This window comes from the organism of the source record quoted next, unplaced genomic scaffold (genome assembly GCF_019419815.1).
Source record: "Pyrus x bretschneideri cultivar Hongxiangsu unplaced genomic scaffold, Pyrus_bretschneideri_v1 Contig14, whole genome shotgun sequence".
Classification (NCBI taxonomy): Eukaryota; Viridiplantae; Streptophyta; class Magnoliopsida; order Rosales; family Rosaceae; genus Pyrus; species Pyrus x bretschneideri.
Genome location: NW_025999435.1, coordinates 7,762,842 through 7,773,816, shown reverse-complemented (window position 1 = coordinate 7,773,816; position 10,975 = coordinate 7,762,842).

Here is a 10,975-nt window from a genome sequence, read left to right as displayed (position 1 = left end):
TATTACCTATTCTACTCACTGGACAACGGTGGTTGACCCCTCACCTTTAATTTTACAGACGAGTTATTTGGCAAGACATGTTGTAGACGAGCTACGGTAGTGTTAGATAAGGGAATTTAAGGATTTTATGTATTTTGTACATCATGTAAGGATTATCGAGATTATTGTTATAGGAGAAATTTAGTTTTTCGTATTTCTTTTTCCTTTTACTCGCGCGCCAGGCGAGGAGTTATTTTTTTCACCGACCTTGGGTCTGGGGCGTGATACTCTCTTTATAAATGTCATATGGGCTTTAAACTATTATAAATAAGGATTTAGATCCTCTCCGAATTAGTTTCGTAGGGATCCTCCAAACCGATGGATCTCATCAATTGATACAAATCTAACGGCCAAAATCTCTTCTTTTTCCTCTATTCCCTTAAACTCTTCTCTTTCTCCTTCACTTCGAAGCTCTCAACCTCGAACCACTTGCCCCCCAAATTCCAGATCAAATTCAACCTCACCTCACAACACAGCCACAACCCACAACCCCCATTGTAGGTTCCTCACCTTACACTCCCTAAAATCAGCCCCAGCACCGCCACATCCCTAAATTGCAGGTCCATTAACCCTAAAATATCAGCTGACCTTAACGAAACAACAAAGAGAAGGGTTGTCCAAACCGATGTCTATTGGTTACAGAGTTATTTTTCATAACTATGGAAGAATTATAAAGAGATAAACAAAGTTACAGTAAAAAGAAATCTCAAAGATGAAGAAGAAGAAATAGCAGAATAGGAAAAGGTTTTGGCTGTTGAATTTCTATCCCCAATATATAATTGATTTAGAGATGATCTTAATCTTATAAATAATTAAATAGTTAAAACATGTATATTCTATCACTCTCTTACCCTTGGTTTATATGGAGGAGTTTGCACACAAAATAAATAAATAAAAGAAACCAGGAAATTGAAACTGCAATGCAGTGTTCAAATCCAAATGTAAAAAATAGAACTAGGAAATGGACATTGCATTACAGTGTCTAAATACAAATGTAAAAAATAGAGTAGGAAACAAACACTGCACATTACAGTGTTTGAATCTAAATGTAAAAATCAGGAGTCGCACGAGATATGGGGCATAAGAGATGTGTGAGTGATGGAAAAAACAAAACCATGAAACAGACATTATAACGCAGCACCTGAATCCAAAAGTAAAAAAACTAAACCAGGAAACAGACATTGCATTGCAGTGTCTGAATCCAAATGTAAAAAGGAACATGTAAGAGGCATATGAGTGACGGAGAAAACGAAACTAGTAAATGGACACTGCAACACAGTTTCTAAATCCAAATTTAAAAAGCAAAATCCGTATTGACTTATTGCAAAATAGAAAAAACTATGAGAAATGGAGTATCAACTGAAGTGGGTGTCAGCTGTAGTGGCAGATTTTGTAATTTTTTTTTTTGTTTTAAGTGCATTTAAGTATTACTAGACATGATTGACCTATTTATAATTAACATAAATATTGTTGATATATTGTTAATATTGTAACTTTTTATTGATTTTACACAAAATCACCCTATATTAAATATGTATTATTATTCTATATAAGTTAAAAAATTTAAGTTTTATTTATTTATTTATCTATCTTTATTATGAGAGTTTCTTATTATCATTACTGGGATAAATTCAAATCTACTAATATAGGCAGAAGGACAGACTTTCAATTTTAGAGTCAACGACCTAATAAAGTTTTTTACTCTCTCTCATACAATCATATACACAAATGTTACCCTTTTACAAGTGAGATTAAAACATTATAAAACACATTAAAAAATAAAAATATCAAAGTAATTTAAAAAAAACACATTAAAAATTTAAAATAATTAATTTACAAGTGCGAAAAATATGAAAACAATATGTAAATGCTCGTGATCGCATTCTCGACATTTTGAGATGGGTAAATTGTCGTTTGAATTTTTGAAACCCTACAAACCCTCGTTAATAGGAATTTTAGGGGAGTTCAAAATAAATAAAAATTCACATTAATTAATATACAAATGTGAAAAATATGAAAGAATATATAAACACTCGTGATTGAATCCTCCACGCGTATATGATGGTTACATTGTCATTTAGATTTTTTTAAAGGAAAACTAATGAAAATGGTTTGAAAACTTTGAGTTTTAATGATAAGACAAAATAAAGGGTAAAGTGAATAGTACCAGATTGACTTTTTAATGTAAAAATGTGGTTTTTCGTTAAAGTGAACAGTATCATGAGCTTTTCATTAAAACTCCCTTTTTTAAAACCATCTAAACCCTGATGAATAGTTTTTTTTTTTTTTAGTGAAAAATTAATAAAATTCATAATAACTATTGTAGAAGTGTGACAAATGTAAGAAACTTGAACGGTTCGGATCGATTGTCGTTTACACCTTACTCTTCTCACATTCGTTTTTCAAATTTTCATTTTGACAACATGACCTTTTAACGAATATACATAAATGAACGATTCGAATCGTTAATATCATGTTCTGATATTTACGGTTAACTAAAATATAAGTTGATATTTGTAAAGTGTCTAGAGATTTTATAAACTCCTAGCAATATTTTCACTAACAGTAAAACTCTGAATGTAATATCAACGATGCGAATTGTTCATCTTCCTACACCCTCTAAAAGATCATGTTTTGAAAAGAAAAAAAAAAAAGGTTTGGTGAGAAGAATGGATCGTAAATGTAAATGACAATCAACCATTAAATTTCGATCTATAGTTTATGTGATTATAGTGGCGAATGTCAAAGTTGAGCCCTTCATAAATGTTGCAAAGCTTGTCATTACGAGCATATATATATTTACACTCAACTTTGACATTCGCCACTATAATCACATAAACTATATATATATTCACACTTCTACATTAATTAATATTTATGTGATACTTGAAAGACAAATATATTTTTATATTCTGAAGTAATATTTATGTGACAGTGTGATATGTATATACGATTTTAGTATTATGTTTTTCATTTAATTATTTGTTGGTTTAAATTGGCGGGTCAGATTACTTGTTAATATTAGCGGGTCGAGTTGGGTCAGGTCATATTACACGTTCATTTTAACAGGTGTTACACGACACGACCCATTAAGGTATCAGGTATGACACGAAAATGATATGAACACAGAAAACACTGTTGGAAAATATTAGTATTTTGATTTATTTGAATATTTGGTTTTTTGGGCTTAGCCCGTTAGCATTAGGGTTTCAATTTCTTACCTTTTAGGATTATGGTTAGTTTATTATAAATAACATGTTTGTTATTCGGTCAATAACAAGTTAATCACAATGTAAGCTACGGTTATATAGTCGTTTCGGCATTTTTGTTTGTTTGATAATATTCTTATTAGTTTGTAGTCTTGGTTATAGCACACTATATTTGACACACCCCAACCGAGATCAGGGCATGCTGGCCGTCACGTGGAGGTGACGTAGCCAGGTGCACAGTGCGGAAGCTAAAGGAAATAATGTAAAAGTACGAATAATTTAAAAAACTAGCAAACATAAAGTGATAAAATAAGTGCTAGCGTAGGTGAGACGCTGAATTCAGAGCCTAAAGCCTACAGCAGTCCAAAGGAAGAGATACAACGATAGTGCACCCGAAGGTGACCCTACATCGGTGAATGTCTGTCAGAAATGCCGGGACGTCCCCTAGGAAAACCACCGAACCCGCTAAGCTACTAGAACCTGGAGGGGCGCAAAACAAAAGCGTGAGTGGGCAAAAACAAATTCTTTGAATACCATTTCATAAAATACATTCTAACCCCTCGCCGTAAAACCTGTATACTTCCCAGAAAATAAACATATATACGTAGGTATAAATATGCCAAATATGCTCAAGGGTATGCCATCATGCTCAAAGGTATGCCGTCATGCTCAAAGCCTCAAAATAATATGCAAGTGCTCAGGTATAAAACATGTCAATAACTTATCACTGGCAGCCGGAGTCACCTAAAGTGACCTGTACGGCTGAATCTAGAGCTCAAATCTCAATCTCAACAACTAAACCTGCCCATGAGTCGGAACCACCTATAGTGGTCTGTACGACAAGCCTGGGTGTAATACATATAAACGCTCTAGTGCTACGATCACATGAAGGCTGTGCGAATAATCGCGGGTCACCTACGAGTCGGAACCACCTATAGTGGTCTGTACGACAAGACTGTGCACCTAACTTGGATCCAAGCTGAGCGTGTGGTGCGGGAGGTGAACAACACGTGAAGGACTGTGCCCTACTCTGGGCTGGAGCACTAACACCGGGGGTGCAGGTTATGAGCTCTCTAACATCTCTAATCACCATCGAATGCATATATGAAGTAACGCTTACCTGGCACTTACCTGTGCCTCCACAGCACCATTATATATATACATACACGTAATTGCATTTATAAATAAACGTAGATGCAACTAATCATGCATAACCACCAATATATAAAAGAAACGGCGTATAACGAATAAGCATTTATACTAATTTCTGGGAATTATATGTATATAGGTATATACGAAAAACCAAAAGCCCACTCACTGGTATGTGGAAGGGTCGTAGCCCCCCTGCCTCGAGTGTGCACGCTCGTCCTCGGGATACGTGTCACCTATATGCGAATTAACTATAAAAACATTAACTTTAAAGCACATAACCTTCCGTTCAAAATAACTTATCATACATTGCTCAAAATGGACAAATGAATATACCAACGTGCTTTACGCAACCTCAGGATCACAACCATATTTTTAAAATAATTTTTGGACCTCTCACGCGCCCCCACACGCCAAAATAGGCACGGACCTACGCGCCCCCACGCGCGGCCACGTGCCGTGCACACTGACGGTGTCAATTGACGCCGTCAGGAATATTCCGTTAAAACCCCGGAATATTTCGTTATACTTAACTGGATACCGTTACTGCCGTTAGGAATATTCCGTTATAAATTAACGGAATATTCCTGTTTCTTCTCCGGCCTACCCTCGCCGGACTCCGGTCACCGGAAAACTGAGAAAACTTTAAACTCACTATTCTCCTTCGTTTTTCAACCAATTTTCATGATTCTTGAACCAAAATAAAGCCTAGACCTAGGAGAATCACGATAGACCACTTTTAAAGGCTAAAAACCACGCGATCATACCTGTCTTCAAACTCAAAAACCGGCCAACTTCGAACCAAGCTTTCCCGACGTCCAAATTTGTCCAACGAAGCACTCCTAAGCTCCTGGGAACCTCACAAACACAACTACAAGCTTCAAAATCCCAAAAACTAGCTAGGTTAAATTTGCATGAACAGTACTCAAATCGGAGCTTAAGAAATCGACGTGAAAACGACTGGTTTCTCACCTGGAAATGGTACAGCTGTACTCCCACGAGCTTCACGAGCTCGAATATGGCCTTAGTTTCTTCGATCTGTGAAGATTTGGTTTAGTTGTGTGTGTGTCCGTACGTTGCAGGAAGAAGAAGAAGAATAGAGGACTCGGGGAAGAGAGAGAGACAGGGAAAGTGACAGAGGAAGAGGGAGAGTGAGACAGTGTGTGTGCAGGTGTGGGTGTGGTCCAACACATGCCACAACACACAAAACAACCAATTACATCAAAAAACGAACTAGGGGCAAAGTTGACAATTCACATGTGCGTTTTAATATTTCCGGGACGGGATGTCACAACCTACCCACCTTAAAAGAATTTCGTCTCGAAATTCAACACAACCAAGTATAACCCCTAGTGACCAAAGAACAATCTAGGATATAAATCCCTCATCCGATCTTCTGTCTCCCACGTCGCTTCCTCGACTGAATGATTCCTCCACAAAATTTTCACTAAACCAACCGTCTTGTTTCTCAGAACCTTCTCCTTCCAATTGATGATCGTCACGGGTTCCTCGTCATACGTCAAATCTGGATTAATCTCTAACGGTTGAGGAGGTATCACATGAGATGGATCAGCAACATAATGTCGGAGCATAGACACGTGAAAAACATTATGCACTCTGGCTAGCTCCGGAGGCAACTCCAACCTGTAAGCTACCTCACCAACCCGCTCTGTGACCATTTCTGGTCCGATGTACCTGGGACTCAACTTGCCTTTCTTCCCGAATCTCACTACACCCCTCCACGGTGAAAGTTTCAAAAATACCCAATCTCCAACCTCGTACGCTTTGTCCGTAGCATGTCGATCCGCTAAACTCTTCTGTCTGTCCTGGGCTGCTTTCAGGTTAGATTTGATTACCTGAACATTCTGAGTAGTCTCCTCAACAATCTCCGGACCCACTAAGACTCTTTCTCCTACCTCTGACCAACACAACGGTGTGCGACAAGCTCTACCATACAATGCCTCAAACGGCGCCATGCCAATGCTCGAATGAAAATGATGCGAACTAAGTAAGCACACAAATTAAAACCCTCTTGTGACAATTGTAGTATATAAATAAGTAGGGATCGTTCTTAACCGGGGATTAGGAGGGATTGCAAAATCACTTGGAAACTTACTCAAAAACGTAAAATAAAGTTTGAAACACTAAACTAGACTCAAAGAATGCAAAACTAACAATAAAAACACTCAAACAAATCAAAAGACTCAAAGAATACAAAACACTTATAAACACAAATTAAGACACTTTCTAACTAAATTAGACACTAAGGTAAAGGGGGATTGTGGTTTTGACGAAAATAAATTAAATGCACAGATTGTAAATTTAAGGCAGAATGTAAATATGAATGTGATGAAATATGGAATGAATGCTAGCTAGAAGGTTCTTCTCCACACATGTTACACTTGCATACACTTTGATTTTCAGTTGGTCTTTCGATGAATTATGAAACTCAACACCCCGGGTTAATTAGGTCCGCTTAAATTAACCGTCAAGTTTTCCTTAAGTTAATGAATTGGATGATTGCATGCGACAACCCAAAGCATTCCCCACAAGTTCCCTACATGAATTGCATAATAGAGATACAAGCAAGAATCATTAAGCATCATGAAAACTATAAGTATTGACGAGGCATTCGTTACTATGATTGCATGAAACTTATGCCAAGAATTTATTTAACGCGATTGTTTATAAGCAACCTCCACTACTTGTGAAAATAAGTTCATAACTATTAGGTGAAATTCACTTATATTCTAGCGTCATATTCATGCATGAAAATTAAGCGTGCACTCTCAATCAACATACATAAATAAGTTATCGATCAAGCAGTTAAACAAATTGAATTCACCATTCATGAAATTCCAACCAAAAGTAATCAATTCATATTGCAAGCATAAACATGGTTTCGAATCACCCCCTAGCTAACTAGGGGGATTTAGCCTCTCATGGTCACAAAAAGAGAATTACAAATGAATTTAAACATAAAGCACAAAGGATTGATTACACCTAGAACGCCCAACGAATCCACGTGAATTGGTGCGCGTCGAAGCTCCTCTTTCCTCTTCTCCTTTCTGCGGCAGATTGGTTAAATGGTGTTGGTGGATGATTTGCGGGTTTAGGGATGGATTTATGGAGGTTGGGTGGTGCGGCAAGGTGGTGTGGTGGTGTAGGAAGGTGTGTAAGATGATGGAGAGTGGTGGAATGATGGAGGAAGGCTGGTATGGTGGCTGCACTGGAAGGGAAAAGGTGCGGCTGGAAAGAATTCTCCAATATGGTGCTGCGGCTGATTGGGTTTTTTATGGGAAAAAGTGGCTGAATAATTTATGAATCAATGGGATCAAAAAGGGGTGACGGCTGAATGTGAATTAGTGGAGAATAATTAGAATGAATCACGGCTAAGAAGAAAATATAAAAATATGGTGGCTACGGCTTGAAACCTTTTTTGTTTATTAGGTTTTCTTTTGATAAATGGGGGGGGGGGGGCCACGGCTTTTGGGAATAGCTGGAATGGAATGGTGGGATGCACGGCTTAGGAGGAAGATTGAATGGTTGCATGCGGCTACTAGGATTAATGTGTCAAGGCCGAATAGAATGAATGGGAAAATATAGAATAATGTGCGGCTAGGTTGTAAAAATGTGTAGGGTTTTAGAAAATAAACCCTAGCTTATTGAAATTAAATTAAAGTTAATTCAAAGGCTGCTAGAATTAGGGAATTAAATTAGAAATTAAAGGGGATTGCTTAATAGGTGCGGCTAGGGTTTAGGGTTAGGGCTTTTGTGCATAAAATTGGACCAAAGTGCCCCCCTTGCACGGCAAGGGAAGGGAATTAGGGTTAAGGCACGGCAAGGTTGTGTAATTGGGCTAGGGCCTTGGTTTTGTGTCCTAAAATACGGACGTTTAAGTTTAGGAAAGGTTACCAAAACGGGAAACTTAGGGTTAACTTTCCCACTTCAAGTAGGAAACCTTGTTTGAGTAGGATTCCTCGTTTTGGTAAGAATTCATCGTTGGAGTAGGAATTCGTCGTTTCTTCAAGTCTTCAACTCATTCATTCCTCTTTCGCTCCAAAAGACTCCAATTTGCATCTTCTTGCACACTTTGGCCTTATAATCTGAAAATGCAACAAAGTGACTTTAAACACTAAAATAGCTAAGGAAACACAACATAAATGCACGAGAACAAGCTAATTAAGTCGCATGAATATGCTCCTATCAGAAAACTATTATTATAGGCAAATTCCATCAAATCCAACCGCTGGTGCCAAGCATCACCAAACTGCAACACCGAAGTTCGCAACTTATCCTCCAACGTCTAAATAGTCCTCTCAGATTGCCCGTCTGTCTGAGGATGATACGCCGTGCTGTAGAGTAGTCTCGTACCCAAAGCTTCCTGAAAAGCTACCCAAAACTTAGACGTGAACCGTGGATCACGATCCGAGACAATACTCACGGGGACACCATGATATTTCACAACCGTCGAGATGAACAACTCTGCTAAACGACTCAAAGGATACTTCTCTCTCACTGGAATAAAATGTGCGGACTTAGTGAGTCGATCAACGATCACCCAAATGCTGTCAAAACCGTTATGTGTACGCGGGAGCTTGTACACAAAATCCATGGTGATATTTTCCCATTTCCACTAGGGAACGGGAAGCGGCTGCAACAACCCAAACGGCTTCTTCCTTTCTGCCTTAACCTGCTGACAAATGGCACACCTACTCACATACTCGGCTATTTCCCTCTTCATACCCGGCCAATAATAAAATGGTCGAATGGTATGATACATTTTAGTAGCTCCTGGATGCATGGCGTAAGCCGAGATATGCGCTTCATCAAGAATTTCCTTCTTCAAATCCACATTATTTGGCACGAACATTCTTCCCTCTTGCATCAACATGCCATCCGATTCACGTACTCTGAGGTCTCTCCTCCTACCTTGTTCTCGAGTTTGGATTAATTCTTGAGTCTGCTCATCAGCTACTTGAGCTGCAAGCACCCGGTCAACTAAGATGGGCCTAACTTGAAAATTAGCAAGTAACGCCACATCTCGATCTTCTGCTTCTAACCTCACTCCCGTAGCACGCAAGTCCGCCAAAAGAGGAATACGGCTTGCATACAACGCATTAATGCGGCCTTGAGACTTCCGACTAAGTGCATCAGCAACTACATTCGCACGACCAGGGTGATAATCAATCGTGCAGTCGTAATCGCTGAGCAACTCCATCCACCTCCGCTGACGAAGATTAAGTTCCTTCTGAGTAAAAAGATACTGGAGACTTTTATGATCAGTAAAGATCCTACACTTCTCACCATAAAGGTAGTGTCTCCACAACTTCAACGCAAAAATGATAGCAGCCAACTCCAAATCATGAGTAGGGTAATTCAACTCATGGGGTTTCAACTGACGCGAAGCATAAGCAATCACCCTACCATGCTGCATCAACACACACCCCAGACCATTCAAGGAAGCATCGCTATAAACCTCGAAATCACCACTATCGTCCGGGAGTGCCAGAACAGGTGCTTGAGTAAGACAATGCTTCAACTGCTGGAAACTCTGTTCACACTTATCATCCCACTCAAATTTAACATCTTTCCTCGTTAGTCTCGTCAATGGTAAGGCAATCACGGAGAAATCCTTAACAAATCTCCGATAATACCCCGCCAAACCAAGGAAACTCCTCACCTCGGTGACGGTTCGCGGTTGCTCCGAATTCTCCACCGCTGCAACCTTCTGAGGGTCAACCAGAATACCCTGAGCAGAAATAACGTGCCCCAAAAACGCTACTTGGTTTAGCAAAAACTGGCACTTGCTAAACTTAGCATATAATTGATGTTCCCTTAACCTTTTCAGCACCAAAGTAAGATGTCGAACATGTTCCGCCTTCGACTTAGAATAAACCAGAATATCGTCGATAAAAACAATGACAAATCTATCCAAATAAGGCTGGAACACCCGATTCATTAAGTCCATAAAAGTTGCTGGTGCATTCGTTAACCCAAATGGCATAACCAGAAACTCGTAATGACCATAACGAGTCCTGAACGCCGTCTTAGGAACGTCAACCCTATTAATCTTCAACTGATAGTATCCAGACCTCAAGTCAATCTTAGAGAACACACAAGCACCTCTAAGCTGATCGAACAAATCATCGATACGTGGCAACGGATAACGGTTTTTAATCGTCACCCGATTCAATTGCCGGTAATAATACACAGCCTCAAAGTTCCGTCTTTCTTCCTCACAAACAAAACTGGAGCGCCCCAAGGCGAAGTACTAGGCTGAACGAAACCCTTATCCACTAATTCCTGCAGCTGCACCTTCAATTCCCTTAATTCAGCAGGTGCCATACGATAAGGAGTCAAAGAAATAGAATTAGTACCTGGAAGCAACTCAATAGTGAACTCCAAATCTCGATCTGGTGGTAACCCAGGCAAATCCTCGGGGAAAACATCAAGAAAGTGTCTGACCACTCTCACATCCTCCACTCTACTAGGAGGAGCCTCATCTAACACCACATGGGCTAAGTACCCCTGACAACCTTTAGTCAACAACTTTTTCGCTCTCACAGCAGAGATAA